The following is a 23,667-nucleotide window of genomic DNA, read 5'->3' as shown; positions in this document are numbered from 1 at the left end:
CTAATCTATCCTCATTTACACACAAACACACACACACACACACACACATTTCTCTCTCTCTCTGTGTGTGTGTGTGTGTGTGTGTGTGTACTAAAGGATAAACTTGAAGCACTGTACCCCTGGAATATATCATATTTCCTGATAGGAGTTTCTAGTTCATTTCTACCAAGTTTTGTGTTTCCTTCCTTCCTTCCTTCCCTCCTTCCTTCTTCCTTCCTCCCTTCCTTTCTCCTTCCTTTCCTCCTTCCTTCCCTCCTTCCTTCCTTCCATCCTTCCTCTCTCCCCTCCTTCCTTCCTTCTTTCCTTTCTTCCCTCTCTCCCTCTTTCCTTCCTTCCTTCCTTCCTTCCTTCCTTCCTTCCCTCCTTTCCTTTTTTTTTCCTTTTGTAACAAGGTCTCACTATGTAGCCCTAGCTGGCTTGGAACTCACCATGTAGACCAGCTGACCTCACAGTCACAGAGGTAGACTTACTTCAGCTTCCAAATTCTGGGTTTAAAGATGTGTACCACCATGCCTAGCTATGTCTTGTTTCTTAAATTGCAAGTGTAGATTGTAAGTATATCTCAGTGATAGGGATTACCTACCTAGCATGTACAAAACCCTGGGTTCAATCATCTGCACTGCAAGATAAAATTTAAAAGCTCAAAATTATTTTGATCATAAATAGACATTCAAATCATTGACTCATATTATACTGAAATGAAATAGAATGATAATGTGTGGAGTAATAGACTTTCTTTGAATAAAAGAAGAAAATAAGAAATGTTCATCACAAACCATTGGAGAGTTATTTCCTTTCTGAGGTTATATGATCTTTTATCACTAACATAAAGAGTTATACCACTTTTTATTTTCTCACAGTCAGCTTCATTTTCTTTCTTTGTACACTGTACCCACTGGAGTCTCTGTATCCTAGATATGACATTCTTGTGACTAATATTGAGCAAAATGTTCCTATTAATATTACCTTGAAAATCTAGAAGCTGCTTTAGATCTGAGCTGTAAGAAAGACCGTTTTATTCGGTGTGTTGTACAGCTGTGGGACCCATTGAGATGACCTCCCTGAGGTTAAGGCCGGAACACCTCATCCTATGTGAATGATGCCGAAACACTTCTAGCTCACTCTGCTGTTCCTGTGAAACCTGTATGGATGTGTTAACATTGCATATAAAGTCAGTCTGCTCCCTTATCTGAGGAATACTTATATCACGTGTCTCCCAAAGACTGGACATGACAGAGTCATTCCCACTACTGCCTTTTTCCTTTAGATTGAAGGAAATTGACAACAAAATAAGTAAGGACCTGAGTGGACTCAACAATATTCTCTAACTTACCCATGCACTTCCTCAGTGCAATCATTGTTCAGGTGAGGCTGACAGTGCCCACTAATTGCTGAATTGAGCCTCTGGTGTGTACCCTGAGTGACAGGCCCATTCACACTATGTAAAGCCCTGAAAGCTGTGCAGAAAGTATATATATATGAAGGAATGAATAGGTGAAACTGTAAGACCATCCCATTTACAACTCCCATCTAAAGAGGACAAGCCAGGGCTATTTAAAGGCTGACCTCTGCAGCTGACTCCCCCCTCGCTTCTCAAATGGCTTTGGTTCACACGGATGCCTCAGAGCACCCCTTGACAAGATTCTACCTGGATTCTTTCTTGTAATATATAAATGCTGCTGTGCTTTGAGCCTCATGATAAAGCAAAACAGGATTGCTCTGACCTTGATTCCTTATAGAAGGGCCCCAACAGAATCGCCAGCCTAGCTTGCACAGGCCACCTGAAGAATTAGCTGTCTTTACAAGGCAAGAAAGTAGTACCACTCACTTTGCTAAATGTGGTTTGGACATAATACGTTTCAGTCCACTTATTTAGGCCACATGTCCCATCCTTCCCTAATTGACATAGTATTCATGGTACAATTTGCTCCGATTTGAGATATGGAAAATGAAGCAATTTAAATTTCAAGGACTCATTGTCAGACAGATGAATAGGCCATTTTATTTTATTTTATTGAAGATAATCCTTGCAAAATGCAGGGAATCATGGCATAACTTCTTGAGCTAACATTCAAAATTATAATTATGTTTAACAGTTAGTGAAACATTCTTAGTTTAAATTGTACTGGGTATCGACACATTTCATGGCACTGATAGCAATGGGAAAATACAGTGCCTAAAAATCTTTAAAAAAAAAAATTGAAGCACAGATCCAATTCATCAAGCCTAATTACGTGTACTGAATTATCAATACCTGGTGTCATTCCTCCTGACAGTACTGACCATCTAATAGAATACTGTTGTGATGTCAGTCATCTATGAGTCTGTGACTGAGCAATTTTTATAGACAAACCAAACCAAAACAAACCAAAACACAATGTTGGCAGGGCTTCATGGTGAAGCAGACACCGGAAACTCCCTTTCACAACATTTCACCTCCTTGTGGTGTACCGCCATCACCACACTCAGTAGGGCAATATAATCAGGTTTCCCTCTTCATATTTAGTGGGACCTGTGGGGGGGGGGTGTGGAATCAGCGGAGGATCAGGAGCCTGGAAGATTACAGACTTGAAGAATTAATGAACTATAATTCTGCCATACATTCTCAACCACATCACACCTCCTCTGTATTAATGGAACTAAATTGGTTTTCCATAGACAGGGTACTTTTTAAAAAATGCAACCCTGCTTTTACTCAGCTAATTTTTAAGTTACCTGCTTTTCAGATGGGCTGGGCTTCTTCTGTCATGAAACAGGTCAGTAAGAAACTTGTTGAGAAGAAGTCCTGTGCTTTGTTACTAAAGCCTGCTGAGGTGCCTTCAGATCAACCGTTAAAACCCTGGCTAGAGAAATTAACTAATTCCATAGTCCTTGTTCGTTATGGGGGAAAATGTTCTTGAATTAGACAGTGCTGCACAATACGGTGGGCGGTAATCAAGGCTTCTCTGAAGAGAAGGGATATCTTCACATAAAAATGTTCACAGATGACAATTTAGTCACTATTTAGTTAATATTCAGAATACTTTAAATATGGTACCTTCATGTGTTTTTCAATTGCTTCATACATTTTTTCCAAGGGCCCAAACCCTAAAAGGCCTTTAGAGATGTTTACTATTTTTAACATTAAAGTATTCTGAGGAATCTAAAACAATTATTTACAAATTCAGATTAATATTTTTTTCAAATTCAGATTAATGTTGTTTTCATTTATTTGGCAGTGAATACACACACACACACACACACACACACACACACTCATGCTAGGCCTGCTTCAGTTACAGTTCTCCAATCAACAGGCTGTGTTCACTGAAGGGAGCTGTGTCAGTGTATAAGGAACACACATGGGTAGGTATGAATCGATATCATACGCAGTATTTCAGAACTATGAGCCCCTCTATTTTTACACAAGTGAGATCTGAAAGAATAACTGTCAGGAAATTTTCATTAACATCTGACAGTGTTATCATGTAAATTCCCCACTAATTCTTGCCCTTAGCAATCAGTTTATATGACTTTTCTTAGTTCTTGTCCTTGAAACATCACAGTGATAAAATGACAAATTGTAGGCGTGCAGGTTGCGACACCTTGCTGTAGATTAATCAGATCTGAAGGCATTCATGCCTCTGTGCTTTAGCTCTGTGATATTAAATCTCAAATCAAAATTCAGTCTGAATAGAACAAATGTGTCTCAACTATGAGAATAAGACTATTATGTAAAAACCAACACAGGTTTTGTTAGTAAGTAAACCATAATTTGGAAATATAATATAAGGTCTGTTTCTCACTAGGTAGCTTTTATTTTCTTTCATGAAATCATAGTAATCTGCCCACCTCACACACACTGAACTACAATTCCTGCCACCTGCTACCAGCGTGACATTTCTTTTATAATCTTATATCAAATCGAGCCATTTCTGCTTCAGTCCAACTTTCATCACTGAAGATTTCTGTGCTTTCATGTTTCCCTGTGTAAGCAACCATAACAGGTATATTTTTCCTTTCTATTTCTGTAATTATTTGTTCTTTAATCTTTAACTTAATGTGGTATGGCTATGAATTTATAATTAGTGCAATTTTGTGGATTACATCTATGCATGCTCTTTGTATACACATGTTGCCTTTAAAATACCTGAATGTTGGCGTTTTGGTGACATTCCCAACTCTATGATACATGTACCATAAGGGAAGGTTCCTCACAGATGTTACACAGTCACTGTGGATCCAAGAATCTAGATTTTTCTAGGCCAGTTTGGGCCTAGAAAATGGGTTCAGGGCAGTGAGCCTTTCTATTCTAATTTAGAGCAAGAAATAAAGAAAAGAAAAACTGAACAATACAGGCAGTTTGAACATATTCTCCTGTGTTCAAGTTCACACTTCTTACCCCAGCTGCTTTGCTCTTTTTTTTATTACTGAACCCTGTCTTAGTTTCTCATGACCCAAAGTCTCCTAGAAGAATTCCGAGTTGATGGAACTTCTTGTTCTTATTTTAAGAACAATTGTTCGGTCTTGCTTTTTAAGCATCAAAATCCAGTCCAAGGAACTAGAGAGTTGATTCAGTGCTTAAGGACACTTGTTGCTTTGGTTATGTTATTTCATTACAGAATCATAATCCTAACTAGGACAGTATATCTTTCACCCAAAGTAGAATTGCTAATACTGCTGACAATCTGGTTGAAAGGGTTTCACCTAGCAATGATTCAACAGCCTTGCGAGAACCTGAGTTCATTCCCCTAGATCAGCATGGTGGATGGAGAGACCAAATCACAAAAGTTGTCCTCTGTCCTCCATAGGTACCTGTACTAGGAACACACACACACACACACACACACACACACACACACACTGTAATGTAATATAATAAATATAATAATATAATAGCAATAATCTTAGCATTTTAGGGACTGGCAGTAAATTGGCATTTCTGTTCATTTTTTAATATTTGTGACACTAACCTTTTTTTAATTCTATCTTGTCAAGTTATTTATCAAATCAAGAGTAAGAAAGGCCATCTCTCCTAAAGGGTGTCAATGAGCCAACAGTTCTGCATTTTAAATGAGAATTAATATTTATTATGTTGGCCTCAGGGCACTGTAAGATTCTTCCAAGCCAGTAAGGAAGATTGAGTTATGTTCAACACAGTTTTAATAGTTAATAGGTTTTCTTATCTTGTAGGTATTTAGCCTCATATCTTTGAATGGTATTTTTCATGGCCTTCTTAATTAGACTCCCTCTTCAGTTTATGGGGCCATTCTTTTTCAGAACAAATAGATGAGTGATAACTTATGGGCATGGATATTAGTAATTTATGTTATAAGAAATCACAATTCTGCTGAGAGTACAGGCAGGCTAAGAAAAAATTTCTGCCCATGATTTTCTTCTCCTTTCTGAGGCCTCATTTTTTACCCTCTATCTTGAACATGAAGGAACAAAAGAATGTTTGAGCCTATCTTTAATGCAGCCAGAAATAGTGAAATGGTATTAAAGTTTAATGAGTTATCCATCTTGGGTCTCAAACCATCAGTCTTCCTCTTTTTACCAGTCCTATTTCTTTAGCATATAAATAATCTAAAGTTCTCTTACTTAAAATTCCTGGAATTCTTGCTTTGCTCAAAAATAATACCAACATGCCCATATCCTCTATAGCACGGACTAATTATCAACACTAATGGTTTCATTATGACATTTTATACACATGCTCATGTATTCTGACCATGTTCACTCCATGCTGCCATTTTGTCCTTCTACCAATTCCTTTCTTTCCATCTCTACCTTCTACTTCCACCGGATTTTATATTGTTTTGGTGACCCAATAAATGTAATGAGGATTACTTGTGTGGGCATCACTGTGGGATTCTTCACAAGAGCATAAGTAAGAGATTAATTTTAGGAGAATGGATGACTTACCACTGGGAACTCCACTGAAAAAAGCGTCTCTCAATCGCCTAGCAAAAATTATTAGCTATAATTCCTTAAAGAGGGATGGTACCTCATAAACACCCCACCCGGCAGTTAGCAGCACACAAATCTTCCAGGGCCACAGTGTCTCATGAGACAGATAATCACAGTTTTGAGAGTTCAAGAGTGCAACAGCCGTGTGCTGTGGGCATGGTCCATGCTCCGTGGCGCTCCATCCCTTCCTCCAGCTCTGTTATAAAATGGTTTGACAGGTAGCCTAACTATGCCCACATATGTTTGGAGGTCATGCTGAAAGTGATCAGACTTCCTTCCCCTAGGAACTCCCTTCCATGGGTCCTATCCCTTCCAGCAACACCAAGGATAGGGACCAAGTCTGTAATGTACGATCCTTTGGAGGATATTCAATATGCAAAGTACAGCAACCTGCCGCCATTACTGTCACCTATGTCTGTATGTAAGTGTTCCCATATGAATTTCCTCTGCTGCTTCTTCAGTCAGACTAGAGGTCACTTGGCCTGTGTGGTCATTCTGGGTTTGTTCACAGTTCTATAAGAATGTTAAGAGCTCTGCACATTTTATTTGTTGTGATTTGTTAATGTGTACACCATCAAAATTAGTTTCCGGTATGCTAGATCTTAGCTGGGTTAATGGCCTTAACAGAGCCACTCACATTTCTAGAGGAAGCCCCAGGCTGTGGTAAAAATGCTTGTATCTGTGTCTTAAGGTAAAAAGATCCCCCCAGGACAGTTCTAACTGCTTCAGTTTTGGTACCTCATATCTATTCTGCCCTGGTCCCACCCGGTCTGGGCTGATGAGTCACTAATATCGCCTTCTAGGTGCAGACTTCAGTATTTGTCTCATCGGATTGTTGCTCTCAGATAGTGATCTCACACGCTATTCTATGGCCAGGAGCATATATAGTTCATGCTGTAGTCACCTCAACCAAAAAGTTATTTCATTGTTGCTTTATAACTATTATTTTGAAACTGTTATGAATCATAATGTAAATATCTGACACGCAGGGTATATGATATGTGACCCCCAAAGGGGTCACGACCCACAGGTTGAGAACCACTGCTATTAGATCCCATCACATTTCCCAAGCCACTTCCAGATTGGGGATTGGATGCCTATGCCTTGGTCTCCTGTCCAGGTGACCTCTTCAGATTTAATAGCGTGCATCTGAGGCTTGGCATAATTTAACAGTTACTGCCACTTAACCTTGGATTCTGATCTCCACTCTCCACTGAGAAGGACCAGATGGTGATTCTCTCTGTAGCCTCATCTTTGAAACATAGGGTCCTGATAGCTGGAGAACACGGCTAATGAACATTTATTGGGAAAGCCCACAGCCTGACACTAGTTTTATTCATTCGCTCAATCCAAAAAGATCCCGTACTCATAAGAAGTGTCCTCCATTGAGAAACCCAAGTGTGGGGAAGGAAGTGGTAGACACATACCACAGCATCTCTCAAGCAACTCAGTGTGCCTAGAGACAGAATAAACAGGGAAGGAGACAGTAAAGACAGATCCACCTTGTGCTGGGTCTGACCTTCAGCCTTCGCAAATCTCTGCCCTAATCCATGACTAGGTCTAGATCCACTGATATCCAGAGTCTTAAGAAGCCTATCCCATCATCCTCAGTACTTTTGACTTGGCTGCCACTGAGCCATGAGGTTATCTTTGTTTTTAGCAGCTCCTGGAAAGATCTGTCCTGAGACTGACTTGAGAGTTCAATCACCAAAGGGGGCAATCTCCAGTACATGTGCTCCCATCATAACCTGGGCTTCTGAGCCTGTTCTTCCAAATTTCTGTAGGCTAATGTTTGGTTCCTCTACGGTGCCCCTGGAAAGTAACTCCCTACCACAGTATTCAAGTTCCTAAACTCACAGAGTCTGGCCTCACACATCTCTTTCTTTTTTCCCAGTTGTTTTTATAACAATGAGCTAATTTTGTCTCTTATTTGAAGGGCTGTTTTTCACCTGTAGTGCCTGAATATTGTCTGGTAATTAACATCATACAGCAGTAAAATAATTAGAAAGCAGCCACTGAATGAGATGCATGCCTCACATTGAGAATACATACTGCCTTTTATGAAATATTTTTAATTACTTTCCAGATCTAAACTTGACCTACAATAAATCGGACGTAAGGTGTGTTCATTGAGGCTCTGTATGTCACAGATAGAAACCCATCACCAAATGAGCCTTTCCTAATTCTTCCCACACTGGTTTTCACCCCAATTCTTCCTTCGTCATGGTCCCTCATTTACTTTTTAGCCCTGTGTGTATTAGCTGATTTTCTCGGTGCTGAGACAAAGTGCCCGACAGGAAACAATGTTAGGGAGGAAGGTTTTATGCAGGGGATATGATCCATCATGGCTTCATCCACAGTCAAGAAGCAGAGAGTGATGGATGCTGGAGCCCAGTGTTCTCTCTCCTTCTTATTCAGCCCTGGACCACAGCCCACAGAATGGTGCCCCCCACCTTTAGGGTGGAGCTTCCCACTTTATACAGCCTAAGCTAAAAAACTGCTCACACTAGTGATTTGTCTTGCTAGGATTGTTCTTTAGCCTGTCAAGTTGACAGCCAACATTAGTCATCACACCTTGCTACTTTGCATTCCTTAGAATTATATCTAAAGATGTGTGTGTGTGTGTGTGTGTGTGTGTGCGCGCGCGCGCGCGCGCGCACGCATGCACACAATGTAAATATATAGTACTTCACTGTTTTCTTATTTTAAATTTCACTTACTCTGACTAGGGTCTTTATGATTAGGTTGTTTAAGAAAGATGTGTAAGAGATTGGCCTGACAAACCATGGTCTCATCTGTTGAGTTGCCTCCTGTGAGCCAGATGGTGCCAATTTAAAATATGCAAATATGAGCTTCCTCTAACATTGCCACGATAGTAATATCACATTACCTCCTAGATCAGCTTTAGAATTCTTCCCATGGACTACTGGATAGGATGCTGGTTTTCATTTTTGTTTGTTTCTTATTCACAAGCATGGCATGTGCTATCTAAAAATCTGTTCTATTTTATTAGTACCTCTTCCTGTGTGTGTGACACACACATATATATATACATATACATACATACATACATGCACACACACACACACACACACACACAGAGAGAGAGAGAGAGAGAGAGAGAGAGATGAGAGTCTATCATCAGCTGTCTTCCCTCAACTACTCCCCACTTTTGAGACAGTGTCTCCCACTGAACCTAATACTTATTGACTTGGCTGGATTGGCTGGCCCTGGAGCTTCAGGGAGTCAGTCACCTGTCTCCACTGCCAAAATACATTAGAGTCATAGATGCACATTGTCACAGTCATATTTTGGGGAGCAGTATTGGGAACCCAAACTGAAGTTCTGATGCCTGTGCCTGTGCTTTGCCCTAGGAGCCACCTGCCCGCCCTCTTTTGTTCATACTTCTTGCTGTGTGGCTGTTCAAGTCTTGCTTGCATTACATTTGAGAAGGACTTACATGTATAAATTAGTGATACTAGAATATATACTTCAGAAGAAAATGTGTACATTTTGCATATCTGTACACATGCATAGAATAATATACATATAGAAATCAACCCTCTCTTCCACTTCAAGCGTTTAAGGTCTTTAAACTCACAACACCCCCACAATTGCCTTCTATTGTCTGACTTTATAATTTACAAAATATGTGGCTTTTAGAAGCATAGTCTATAGGGATTTTACTTATTTGAAGAAACATTGCCAAACTGGTTCTTTTTGAGCTTCTTATTTTAAGGAAGAAAAGCATTTTAAATACTTAGTGAAGTAGAAGTTTGGGGTTTATATTTGACAAGGGTCCCTGACTGTGGTTATGAAGTCAGGCAGATATATGAAACCAGCGGTTACTCTCTAGGAAACCTATCTCCTTGGGGTCAAAGGTTGTATTAGGTCATGAATCAACATGGGGGATTGAGGTGAAGAAACTCATTTATAGGAAATGTTCACCTTTGAGCAATTCTCCCAAGTCCAATTGAAACGGGGGAGATAAATAGAGTAGATAATAGGAGCTGATCAAATAAAATCTCAGAGATGAGAATCCCAAATTATAGGTCACATTTTATGGCACAGTGGGGATTTTTGACCTATGGCAAAATAAAAATTGAAAGTCACAGCAATAACTTTCTGTCAAGACAGAAAGAGAGATCAAGGGCACTGTTGGCAGTGTGGGGGTTGGGTATGGCTCCTTCTGAATGAGAGCACGGGCTCTTGTATTCATTTTCATATTTTCCCATAGTCTTAACATGGGGTGTGAAACATCACCTCTCAGTCACTTTCTCTGTGGGTAACTGGATATAGGGGATCTGATGTAGGAACAGCGACTTCTACAAGTGTGATTTGTTCTCTCAAAAACTAGGAAGTGTAATATTCACTTGTAACATTTTGAAATGAATATTTTCATTACAAAGGGACTTGTGATTGAAATGTTCATGAAATCCAGAGAATGCTCAGGACAATAGTGAGAGGAAAAGCAACTGGCTTGAAGGAAATATGTGGAAACTTTGAAGCACCTTATAAGGCTTGGAAACTAATCTAGAAGCTGACTGGGCATTTTAATTTATAAGTGGTCAATTATAAGTTAAATCACACATCTGCTTCATCATCTTAAAGAATTAAAGACACACAGAAGTTAACAGACAAGTTGTCTGAATCTTTTCGTCTTGGCATTAGGGCTTCATAACTCAGAACAGATTTGGACTTGCTGCATGGCACAGTCAGAACTCATAAACACATGCCTCATCCTTGCAAGCATTGAGATTACAGATGTGTGTCAGTATACCCAGTTAGCATCTAGATAGCTCCAACCTTTGGGGAAATTTGTATTTTATACCTGAAAATGTCAAGTTATGCAGAATAAGGAAACTGCCTAAATGGAGCAGTAAGGAAGTGATGTAAAGCTAATCAGTAGGAACATTACCAAGCTGTGCACCCCAGAAGCTTGAAACACCAGATAATAGCAGCATTCCCCCAACTGCACCACGAGTCAGATTCACAGAAAGCAGAGGAGTGTTTCCTGGACAAGCCTCCCCTAGTATACCTAGGAGTGCTCAACTGTGTGATTGCCCTTCTCTGGGCCTCTCGATTCTGTCCATCTGGATAAACCCATCCTCTCTGATGGTCATGTGGTCGACTGCCCAAGTGGGGTTATTGGGTAACTAGCAGCCAGAGCATTAGCATTTATTTCCTTCTCAGTTTTTACCTAATGATGAAAAAGCAGTCTCCGTGGGCTCTTTCAGCCCTGCCTGGGCACGGGTCCATCTGCACTCCCTTCAGACAGTCCTCTGGATGTTCTCCAGACTCAGATTCCTCTCATCAAACTGCTTCCCAAGTTTCAAGGCACCATGAATCTCTATATATCCAGCAGAAGCAGAGTTACAGGTGCTAGTAAGCCAACCATTGAGTGTGAACAGAACCTCACACTCGGCAAGTGTAGCGAGTGCTCTTAACTGCTGAGCCCTCTCTCCAGAGATGATCTGCTTTCCTTATGATGATCAGTCATATTTAATTATGTGTGTGTACCACAATTTCTATCCACCTGGCCACTAATGTCACTTCCATGGCTTGGCTAGTGAGATTAATGTAAAATGGGCCAACAGTGGAGAAAAGTGCAGACAGTGTACCTCAGGTCTGTCTGTGATGTATATCCAGAAATGACATTTTTCAGTCATGAACAATTTCTCATTTTTAAACAATTTTTCATGATTTATGTTACTTTAAATTATGCATTTTTTAAATGTCTCTGTATGTCCTATGCATATAATCACCAGTGACCACAGGAACCAGAAGAACTTGGTCCTTAAGACTGGTGTTAGAGGTGATTTTGAACCATCTCTTGACATGAGTCCTCGGAACCAGACTCAGGGCACCAGCAAGAAGAGTAATCCATCTTAACAGCTGAGCTATCTCTCGCCAGCACCTAGTGTGTGTGTGTGTGTGTGTGTGTGTGTGTGTGTGTGTGTGTGTCTGTGTCTGTGTGTGTCTGTGTCTGTGTGTCTGTATGTGTTCGTCACACTATTTCCTGTGAAGGTTATACCAATTTATATCCTTATCTATAAAACTGAAGGATTATAGTCCGCTTTTGCCAACATTGGCTATTTTTGAAATGTTATGCTACTCTTATACAGAGACTTGTATGCGTATGCACACATGAGGAGGTCAGAGGACATAGGAAAGTCAGCTCTCTCTTCCCACCGTGTGGGCTCCCATTTAACTGAAGCGCCTTTAACCACTGAGCAACCTTGACAGCCCTGGTTTTGCTTTTTGTTAAATAAAAGCCATCCTGACAGATAACCTCTTGGAAGTTTTGATTTGCATTTCCCATTGATTGCATTCGTGATGACCCCCATCTCTCTCTCTCTCTCTCTCTCTCTCTCTCTCTCTCTCTCTCTCTCTCTCTTGTCTTCTTTCTTTCTGTTTAGGTGTATGTGTGTCTGATTTTTACATTGTTGTTTTTGAGACAAGGTCTTACTGTTCAGCCCAGGCTGGCCTCAAACTTGTTATGCTTCTGCCTCAGCCTCTGAGTTGCTGAATGACAGGTATGCACTGCTGTCCCTACCCTTTCTAACTGGCTGTTAGTAACGACATTAACACATTCACAGCCACAGAGTCCTCCTGATCTAACCACCTCATAGTGGTCCCATCTCCTGGGTTTTGCATTGAAAAACAGATTTCCAATGCATGGAATTTTGGAAATACATTAAATCAATAGTGGTATTGTTTGCAGCAACCATGGAGCCTAGAAACATTATAACTTAGGTATAATAGACGGTTTCTTGTCAAGCAGCTGCCTAACATAAGTGTTTCTGTTTGGAAGCATAGCTATTTATACTCGCAGTGTCTGCTGACCCACCCCACCCCATGTGCCTTGTGAGAAATGTTTCCCTAGCAGCAGAATGGGGAAAGGAAGGATACAGAGAGCAAACCTGCTTCCTAAAGGTTGGCCTACTCATATCTGCTGACTGAGGGTCTTCAGCTATATCTTACCACAGGAGAAAGATTTCTGTGAACTGTTACAAGCAATGTCTGCCACGGTTGGTCATGGTACAATAACAGTGTGATGCAGTTTCCTCACTAGACGGGTACTGGGACTCTGTGCTCTTCAGTGTGAGTAAACGCTTGGCAGACACCATTGATTCTCCACCTGCAGTAGAGGTCACCCTTCTGTCAGCGAGTCCCTTTCATCCCCAGGGGCTAGTATGGAAAGTCTGACTGTGTCCACCACAGAGCAGTGAGAACGCAGCACTCTGTCATAAGTAGCAGGGATTTAACCAAATGTTTTTTCTACTTGTGATCATCTCCCATGGGAAATTAGAAGCCTGGGGGCCTAACTTACTACTTTCATGATTTGTGTTTGGCAAGGTATCAGTCACACCACAAGTCAAATCTAACAGAGACCTAATCTATTATGTCCTGGATTTTAATTTAAAAGCAGTTATTGTTAATATAGTTCTGAAACGGAGTATCAGTTAAGTAGAAATAATTTGACGTTGTATTTGGTAGCTTAATTTTTCAAGCCTGCCTTTCTAGAATTTTCTTTTGGATTTCTATAAATGTTTTATTGATTATTTGTGAGTTTCTCATCATTCACCCCAGTCCCACTCATCTCCCCATCTCCTTGTATCCATGCTTTGCCCTTGCAAGCCTTCCCCCCATAGAAAATACACAAAAATTAACAAAACCAAATGAAGCATAGAAAACATTTCATCATAGAAGCTGTGGTGTGTCCCAGTGTGTCCCATAGTGTACCCTCTGTCCTCTGTCTACTTATCCACACTTTCGAATGTTCATTGTAACGAGTCATTAGTCTGGTTTGAGTCTTCTGTGACATAAGCTTCTGCCTTATGGGTCTTTACTGGGCCTCCTCCTCATTATCCTGTTGTTATCTTAGTCATGAAGATCCAGAAGTTTTGGATCCTGCAGAGCTGGCCTTTCATGCACCTCCAACAGTTCCCAATTGATGTCAATTTTGGGTGAGGTAACGCAAAGCCCTGGACCTGGGCCTGAGGAGCAGCTGAGCTGATCAGCCCACAGGCTCATCTGTACATGTAACCACCAGGCAACGCTACAGCTCTGCTCCAGAAAGGCCACCCAATGCCACCAACTGCAGGAAGCAGGCTCAGCTCTCCTGCTTTTATGCCCTTAGGGTCAGTTCACCCACAGCCAAGTCACCAGAGTCAACTCCACTGAGCTGACCACTCAAGGCAGGAGGCCTACTCTCCCAAGTGCTGGAGCTGACAAGGGGCTGGGCCAACTCTCCAACTCTCACACACCCTCGGGGCTGGCCCACCTATGACTTCACCATCAGGGCCAACTTCACTCTGTTGCCCGGGCAAGGTACAGGGCCCATTCTTCCCAGTACTGCAATTGGAGAGGGGCAGGGCTAGCTCTCCAGCTCTCATGACCTCTGCTGACTGCCTCGGGTGGCAAGAGACAAGAAAGTGAGGGGTCCTTTTTATTTTACACTTGTCACTGTCTGCTCAGGTTTAAAAGTTGGACATTGCTGCCATAGTTTTAGATCCATGCAGAGTTGCTTCCTAAGAATAAAGACAGTTGCTTAACTCAGCGTCCTTTATTAAGACTTTTCATTTGCATGGAATTTCCATATAGAAGCCGCTGGCTGGTGACCCAGCTCAGAGTGTTGAGGGGGAGTTCACCAGAGAGCAAACAAAATGGAACCTGCTTTGCAGAAGCCTATGTCCCCGAAGCACAGAGTCTCAGAGCTGAGCAGTTCAGGATCTAAAATTTCCAATGCCCCACATGCAGCTGCTGTGAGGCCAGCAGACACTCAGCAGGCTGGTAGCTCCCTCTACCCCAGAACAGGGGCCCAGAGAACCTGAGGTGACATATTGGATCAGAGGACAATGGCAGAGCCTTGAGATGCATAGAGGAGAAGGGCTTCATGTTCCCTAAGGAGGGAGATCCTGTGAAGGAATGGAGAGGGCTTCAGCTCTCAGCTGTGGCCCATGTAAGCAGGCAGACATGCTGTCTGCTTGAGAATCATGCGCAGTTACACAGAACCTGCTCGACTAATCATTCCGACTTTATTCATAAATTCTAACACTTTATAAATCTCTCTAAATTATAAAGGCAATATGTACTTAATTTTAGGAAATTTATAAAATGAAAGAAATATGCAAAATAAGATGTAATTGAATGTAATGGTACTGATTGAACAAACTATGTATTTATGAGGAAGCACTCATCTACATATCAGAATAATATTCTATTCATCGTTTCCATTCCTGATGTTTTTGTAAGATAATTATTTCAAGAATGTTTCTGTGTCATTTGGAATTTCCAAAATTACCATTCAAGGGCAGACCGTGATCTTCTTTACACAGGTATCATAGTTATAACCACAGCCTCGTCACTTCCTCATTTCCTATGGGTTAATACAGAAACAGAAGGGTGGGGTGGGTAAACACACTTCCCACGCTCTGAAGGAGGGTGGTTTCTACACTTCCGAGTAGAGCAGAGTCTACAGAAACAGCTCCTGCCACATCAAACTATAACACTAGGACAGCCTGTCTATTTGGAGGTTGTTTGTATTTGGTTCCTTCTATGTACAATCTTCAACCAGAATATCAAACTGAAAACTGAAATTAAATAAAGATTTACACACACACACACACACACACATATATATATATACACCTGATTTAATATAATATTTAATTATATAATAAATAATACATAATATCTAAATTTATATAATATATGAAATGCATATAAAGAAATATAAAGATATATGTAAATCATAACTGTGAATTAGAGATAAAAAGCATAAAAATGCCTAGCAGCTAACAGCTAAGCAACTGTCAGCTACTTCCCCCTCTTCCTTTTCTTTTATCAGATAATCACCGAAGTGTTAATCAAAGGATTTCATTTTTTTCTAAAGATATACTAGCCAGACACTGAATTAAGCTGTGAGACCAAATCCTGAGAGCTAAAATCCCACTGATCTAGCATCTGGGTTGCCTTAGCAATGAAATTGGTTAACACAACTTGATCTGGTTGGTCATGAAGAATTACGGTGTTGAAGCGGTCACAAATCCTATACTTAGTCATTTGATTAAGTGACCCCACATTCATGTAATCAGACAATCCAGACAGTTGCCATCATTCTGCCTTGGTTACGAGTTTGGAGACCAGCATTAAAAAGCAGTGTGCCTTTAAGAAACCTATAGGCATTGCACTTAACTTTAGCTGTAAAGAGCTGGTGTTTTGCTCAGTGGGTCTCTTTCTGGTGTTTTCCCTTCAGTTGTCTATATGGAAGAGACACAACATTCTGTTTGTTGCTAAAAACCCTGTATCAAGTTAATTGTGTCTCAGCCTAGCTGGAAGTGGTTATTATAATAAAGTGGCCTAGAAGTAGGCAGGTGTGCGGCACTTTCTCGAGGCCAGCTCAAGTCATTCATCAGTAGGTTCCATGGCTAGGACCCACTTTCAAGCTCTCTTGCACATCTTATCCAGATGTACTGAGACTAACTGCAGCACTGCATTTCTCTGTTTACACTGATCCCATTTCATTCAAGCAGCTTGTCTGGTGATATAGATTCGTCTGTCAGTTTGCAAATAAATACAGAATAGCGATTTGGGCTGTCATCCCGCCATCCCTAGCATGCCAGTCAAACCTCATTTTCCTGAACCAGTGAGCACATCAAATGCATAAAGCCTTCTGCAGTGCTGTATTAATAATTAGAAAGCTTGCAGAGTGCTACTGAACAAAAATACTCCAACCCTCTTGTTCCTATTGATGGTTAGGGAGAATGAGCTCATCTCTCCTGGAAGGAATCTTGAAGCAGCTCAACTGCTTCATTGAATTGTTGCTATTAGAACATGGTTTTGGCAAGCACAGGAATTGAGGCCTTTTGTTCCTATCCTGGTTAAGAGGAATCCTCTTAACATTGTAGGCTAGCAAATGTCTCATATATATGTTCTTATAAAGTAAGTTAGTGTGCCTGTCCTTTGAGTGTGCCCATCTTAGCTGTAGAAAAAAATGACACTGATACCCATGCCCAACACCAGGCTACTGTAAAAACAAACAAAGCACACCCATCAGGCCAGCAGGAGCCGCACAGAACCCTTTGCATAGTGAGAATGCTAACAGGTCCCCATCAGTAAGGTGCTTTTTACACAGTGCATGGAGTATGGTCAGCCAAGGGAATTATATTCCTTCTTTCCTTCTGCATCTGCAGGTGTTTGACAACTGTGTGACCTGTAGAATTCTACTGCAAGGCATACAACCCATGGGTGAGAAGGGTGATAATAGACCCATTCTTATCCTCTTTATTTTTTTTTAATGTGTAATCCTTTCTTTTTCTTCTGGGTGATAATAGATTTAGATTTTATTCTTGTGGAATTTGGCATCTGTGTATTTAGATCTGTGCCTGGTTCATTTGTAAGCAGCCTCCCGGTGAAGCAGAGAAGCATCCAAGGTGAGTGGGTTCACGTCTCAGCCTTGCCTCTTGCACTGGTTGAAATATGCTTGGCCCAGCCTGAGGCACTGTTAGGAGGTGTGTTGGAGTGGGTGTAGCCATGTTGGAGGAAGTGTGTCACTGCCAGCATGGGCTTTAAGACCCTTTTCCTCACTGACTGGAAGCCAGTCTTCTGTCAGCCTTTGTATGAAGATGTAGAATTCTCACCTCCACCAGCCCCACATAGCCATGTTCCCACCTTGATGATAATGGACTGAACCCCTGAGCCCGTAAGCCGCCCCAATTAAATGTTGTCCATTATAAGAGTCGCCTTGGTTAGGGTGTCTCTTCACAGCAGTAAAACCCTAAGACACTTCTCAACAGTCTTGGGAAGAATTACTGAAACTCTCCCTGTCTGTGTTCTTCCTTCAGAATGAGGAGCGCAATAGCACTTCCTCCTGCCTAGAACATAATCCACACTTAGTAAACATGGACAAATTGCACAAGGTGTTATGTATCATACGGCTAGCTCTAGGCCACTCTCTGATACAGATCACAGCTGTCAGTATGCAATCTGTGTGGAGTCAGAAGCTGGCCCTCTAGATCTTTGCTTCTCTCCTGTATTTTTTCATCTATTTTCTGTACACTTCTGCTTTATCTCTCCAGTCTTACTTTTGCATTAAAGAATGTTGCTGTCATATAATATTCAAGAAATTATCCATATTCTCAGAATCATTCTTTTGTCCTTATTCTATAGATGATAATTTAGAAATGTTGGCTGACACTTTGGGAATCATATTACTGACAGTTTTGACTGCTCCCTTACATTTTGCAGATTTTATCAAAGGTGGATTGCACCTTGATCTCACACAGGTGTTTAAGGGTAGATGGGCAAAATTCCTAATTTGGGGCATGGATAGGAGAGCCAGCTTTGTAAAGCTAAAGAGGAGCAGCTGTACATCATGAGCCCTTAAACACTGAAGTGTAAGCTTTGTTCTAAATGACAGTGACCTCGACACACGCTGCGGTAGCGACTCTTGCCTGGATCTTACAAAAACCTGTCTTTGTAAGTACTCTGTCTTTGAGAGTAACTGCTTTCTTTACCACCTTGTCCATGGCAGGAGGAGGTAAGTAGGTTGATTATTCAGTTGTAGATGTTTTCCTTTCTATCTCTTTGAGACTAGGGCTCCCTTTGTATCCTGGCTGACTTCAAACTTGTGGCTCTCCTGTCCTAGCCTCCCAAGTGCTATAGGGAATGTGCCCACACCCTCAGTGAATCTGTTTTCTTGGTTTTACCACAGTAAGTGCAGCTGCCTGTCCCACCTCAGCTCCCATGCTGCCTCAGCATCCTTGGAACATGGTTGTCATAGCCGTCATATGTGACTCTCGCTACCCCACACCTGCCAGACTCTTGCCTCTGCCCCATCTCCTCATCTGCCTTTTGCTGTCAACAACAAAGCATTTTTTCTCTGCCATTTTTCTGCTTGCCTCGCCCTTTGCATCTTTATAGTTTCCTTTTCTCCCTTCAGCTCAGCATTTATAAAGCTGAGAAGAAAGACCAAGAGGTTAAAGAGTGCATTTAACTTTCATTTTCATCATGTCAAGTTCTAGTGTGCTTTTAAAATATGTGCATATATAGCACATATGTAAAATTAACACTGTATCATCTCAGCTGGCATTCAGAAATAAACTAATTCTTGACAAGTATGAGCAGTTGGATGAGACGGTAGCGTCACCATCTTGTCATTTCCCTGGATGGTTCACTGCCATACCAGCTGGTTTACCTTGGCTTCCATGTGACATTGCATGTGTCAGGCCTGGCACAGGTGAGCATCACAGTCACTGCCATTACAAGTGGACTGATCATGTGTGTTCCCTCACAAACCCTTGCCTATCTCTAACCCTCTGTCCAGTTCTCTGCATGGGACTGAGGCTAGAGGAATAAAAATAGAAACGTGGTTTCTGCCCACACAGAAGTTATTCAGAGACAAATGCTAATATTTAAAGAGCTCCTTTTCAAGCTGTTACGGTATAAGAAAATGTTAAAGAGGAGGTATGCATGAGTCTTGACTATGGCACTGGTCTGCATGTCAACACTCATGAAATTGCTACGGGAATCTATGCAAATTTTATTTAACAAAGTCATGTTTTAACAAATCAAGACAAAAATTAAAATTGTTGCAAAATAAGTCCAAGCCAAGATGTGCGTGACAGAAATAAATATCCAGACATGAGTAAAATAGGAAAATATTAGAGAAAAAGGAATGCACACATAGATTTTAGAACTGAGTCCAATAAGCTGCTAAAAGTTCAATGATCAGTATGTTGAATCAGTGCAAGGTTACCTGCTTCTTTATTTTGTATTGTTAGTGAGAAGCCCATACACTGATCTTTAAAATTAGGTGCAAAGACAAAAATCCCAAAGCCAGGGTATTTTTAGAAGCAGAAAGCTATAGGTATGTTCTCCAGAATTCCTGTAGTATAAATGAAGTCAGTGGAATATCTGTGAGGGACTAGGCCCTCCGCCTCTCAAGAACAAACAAACAAATAAAAACTTGAAAATAAGCCTTGTAAAGCATGTGATAAAGAGCCATCACAGGAAGAATTAGACAGGAGATCACCAACAAAAGCCATTGGGGTGCAGGAAGACCCTCCAGGACGTTGACCTTAGCATTCAAGCACACCAGTTAACTAAACAGCTGACTGGACAAGAAGAGGATAGAGGATGGAGTGAGAACCGGGTTAACCTGAGCCCAACACTGGAGTGTGGACAGAGCCTGCATACTCCCTGGGGTTAACCTGAGCCCAACACTGGAGTGTGGACAGAGCCTGCATACTCCCTGGAGACTATCATTCCAGAACCTGTTTCTGTGACCCCATTGCTACTATCTCCCCTAATTAAAATGTTTACCTCCTCAGATCATGAAAAGCAGCCTTAGGATGTGATACTGCATCTGGTCTTATGGAAGGAGTATTTGCATACATCAAATACCTATCATGAGCTACTAGTTCCTTGTGTAATGGTCTTATATGGTAACAGCTAGCTATGAGCGGAAGAGAGTCTCACTCAAAACCCAATGACTCAGAGGAGGCTTTATAACATAACCAAGGTTACAGAGCTCACAAGCTAAAGAGCCAGAATTCACCACAATACCAGAGCCAGAGGCCCTTGGCCTTCAGCATCCTTCCTTCAGCATCCTAATTTTCATGATACCGGAAGGCGCCATGCAGGCCTCCAAAGGAAGGAAGCAAGCAACAGTCCTATGACACTATGATGCCTATGAACCGCATGACACGGTAACACAAGAGTGCAATACTGGCACACACACCTCGGCAGTAACCAACAGCTCTCTAATTGGCCCTAAGACCCGCTCACCAGGAGGAAAGCTATATGTGGTACTGGAAACCTAGCCAACTACCCAGGACTATGAAGAGATCTTGGAGGTCTCTGATACATTCTAATGTAGCTAATGAAATATATTTGTCCTTATAGCCACAGATAAGTGTAGGCATCATTAAGGAAACTTGATTTCTCAGCATGCAAATATAATCTCAAGAAATGAGAAGAAGGAAAATAAAAGATATTCTAACTCATAGGCTGTTTCTTCTTGGCTGATGTCTTAAACATCAGCATTCTGTGACAGTCCAAGGGACTGTGTCTGTGGAATGGCCTCGGGTAATGTGCTGTTAACCATTACATTCTTGTCTTTGACACATGAATGTATGGTTGTAAGGAAGAAAGAATTTGATGAAGAAGTTGCACCTGGCATTTTAATACCATTGATTAATGATTACGATCCACAACATAATAAAAATAGCTGTCTATAAATCTGTATTGTTCTCTAACTTCTATAAAGAATTTTGTAGTATCTAAAATAACTTACATGTGTTTTCATTTAAAAAAAATACTTCAAAACTTATATGAGAACCAGCCTTTCAAATAAGAAAATTTAGACACTATTTTATGCATCCTCACCTAAATTTTGAAAACAGAATCCAAGAAACTCAGCAAAGATGGGGAGAATTGACCTTGTGGTTTTAAAAGCTGCAGATCATCTAGAAAGCAAATTGCCCCATGAGAGTAATCAGGACTTGACTAATTGTTTTGAGGCTTCTTAATTGCCTGCTGTTTATCAATATAATTTAATTGCCAGGGCACAAGTTTGTGATATAAATAGAACAAGTACTATTTTGTGAGAAGTGATGTCATCTTTTCCTTCACAATAGGCAGTATAAAAGGCAATACTCTTGCTATTTGGCCTTGACACTGACACTAAAAATAGTACCAAATAAAATTGACCTTTATCCCTGCTTTCTGTGTGTAAAGTACAAGAGCATCAGCTCATCTGTCTTCTTTTGGTATAAAAGGAAAAGGGTCGCTGGTTTGTGTTGCAGCTCATGTACCAAATAGGAAGACAGATATGTGTGGTCCCTGCACATGAATGACACACTAATTTGTGAAGCGCACATATTTTAGGAGTTGGATTTAGGAAGAGGGTGGAGTGGAAATGATGTAAGTATATTTATCATTGAAATTCTCAAAAATGTTTTAAAAGGGATGAACAGAAGTAAAGTATAAACTGGGACCCATTTAGTTACAGACACTTCTACATATTAACACAGTTTTACTCAGAGTTTAGTGTTATAGCAGAATATCTGCTGTTACGAATACTGAAGAGTGTGTATATCGCTCATATGCCTAATTCTACACTAACCTTGGATTTCCACAATGAACACATTTGTCACTTTCTGATAGGACCCTTGAGTGGCAGGGACATAAGTCATTTTCAGCTGGATGCCCCTGGAACCCGTGGTGGGAGGCACTGTAGAAAGTCTAGTCTCAACTGCAAGCCTGAGGAGAATGAGCAAGTCACCATCACGGGATGCTTTGTCACTTGTTGGTTTGCTTTTAGTGACTGTCTTAACATGGCTGTGCTTTCTGGGACAATCTGTCCTCAGAGGCACCTCCCGTGTTTATTGTGTGAGCATGCTTCACTCTCTGGAGTGTGAATGCTACTCATAAATCCTTTTATGTTATGACTGAACATTTTTGGGTTTTGTAATCTGTATGTCTTGGGGTAGCTTGGTAATACTCTCACTATGTGTCCATGTGAAAAAGTTTTAACTGTCCCAGGTGACTCAGGGAACTAGTTCCTTTAAATGCAAATGGAGTAACAGATTTTTGTAAGATTTATGCTTAGTGTTTTCTACACTGTACCTATACAATACAAATTTGAAATTGTAAGACCAAACCATATGCGTTTATATAACTCACTAACATGCCTCCTACTTTAATTCATTTTACAACTTGTTGAAAATTGTTCATTAGCTCTTTAAATGAGATAAGGTCTCATATCCTATCGTGCCCAGGCTAGGCTTGAACTCACTATGTAGATAAGGATGGCCCTGAACTTTTGATGCCCCTGAATCTAAACCCTGAGTGCTCCAGTCACAAATGCTTGCCATCTCATCTGCTTGTACAGTCCTGGACTCAAGTTGAGGGCTTTATACATGTCTGACAAACAGTGTCTTATTCAACTACCACCCCAGGAAGTTTGGTAGTTCTTATGTCAACCAAAAGAATATTTGTGTCTCCTAAGATGTGGTGTTCGTTGTATATTTTACTCAACTGGATCATGTAATAAAAGTTAAGTATATATATATATATATATATATATATATATATATATATATATATATATGTATATATATATAATGTATAAATATATACATAATTTTAAATGCACAATGAATGAGTTTATGTCTTCATTTGTTTGTAGACAAGCGTGCTAAATTCATAAATTGATAATCAATGTCATGTTCTTTTACTACAGTATTATTGAGCACTTAGGGATTTCACACTATCAAATAGCTTATAGGCAAAAATGTACTTATTTTAATTAAGTATCCGGCCTCACTTTAGTAATAAATGTACCTTCTGTGTGATGTGCACACTTTGAAAATGCAAGCACACTTTCACTTTCTATTGACTCTAATCTACAAATAAATCTAGTATGATCTCTGGCCTCTCTGGCCTTTATTACTAGCTGACCAAGCAGTCTCAAGTTCTGTAACAGACTCAGTAGCAGCCAGGCCCCACCAGCTCAGGGCTTCACATGTAATCAGTGCTGCATAGACTTCAGTGTCTCTGGATTCCTCTTGGTGTTGTGCCAACCATGATAGCCCTGGATGGAAAGTGATATCAAGATGATACCAAGACACCCTCTCATTCCTGCTAGGATGGTTGAAGTCAGAGACAAAAGAAGCGTGTTAGTGAAGGTGTGGAAGAAAGAGAGCACGT

At 40.8% G+C, this 23,667-nt stretch overlaps 1 protein-coding gene across 1 annotated transcript in view; it reads left to right on the top strand.

The window, feature by feature from the left end:
* Nell2 (neural EGFL like 2) overlaps positions 1-23,667 on the top strand; it is a 301,332-nt gene that overhangs the window by 249,424 nt on the left and 28,241 nt on the right. The gene's annotated exons all lie outside the window — the stretch shown is intronic.

Source organism: Apodemus sylvaticus, chromosome 17 (genome assembly GCF_947179515.1).
Source record: "Apodemus sylvaticus chromosome 17, mApoSyl1.1, whole genome shotgun sequence".
NCBI lineage: Eukaryota > Metazoa > Chordata > Mammalia > Rodentia > Muridae > Apodemus > Apodemus sylvaticus.
The sequence above is the reverse complement of the archived record's forward strand: the minus strand, read 5'-3'. Positions and strand labels throughout refer to the sequence as shown.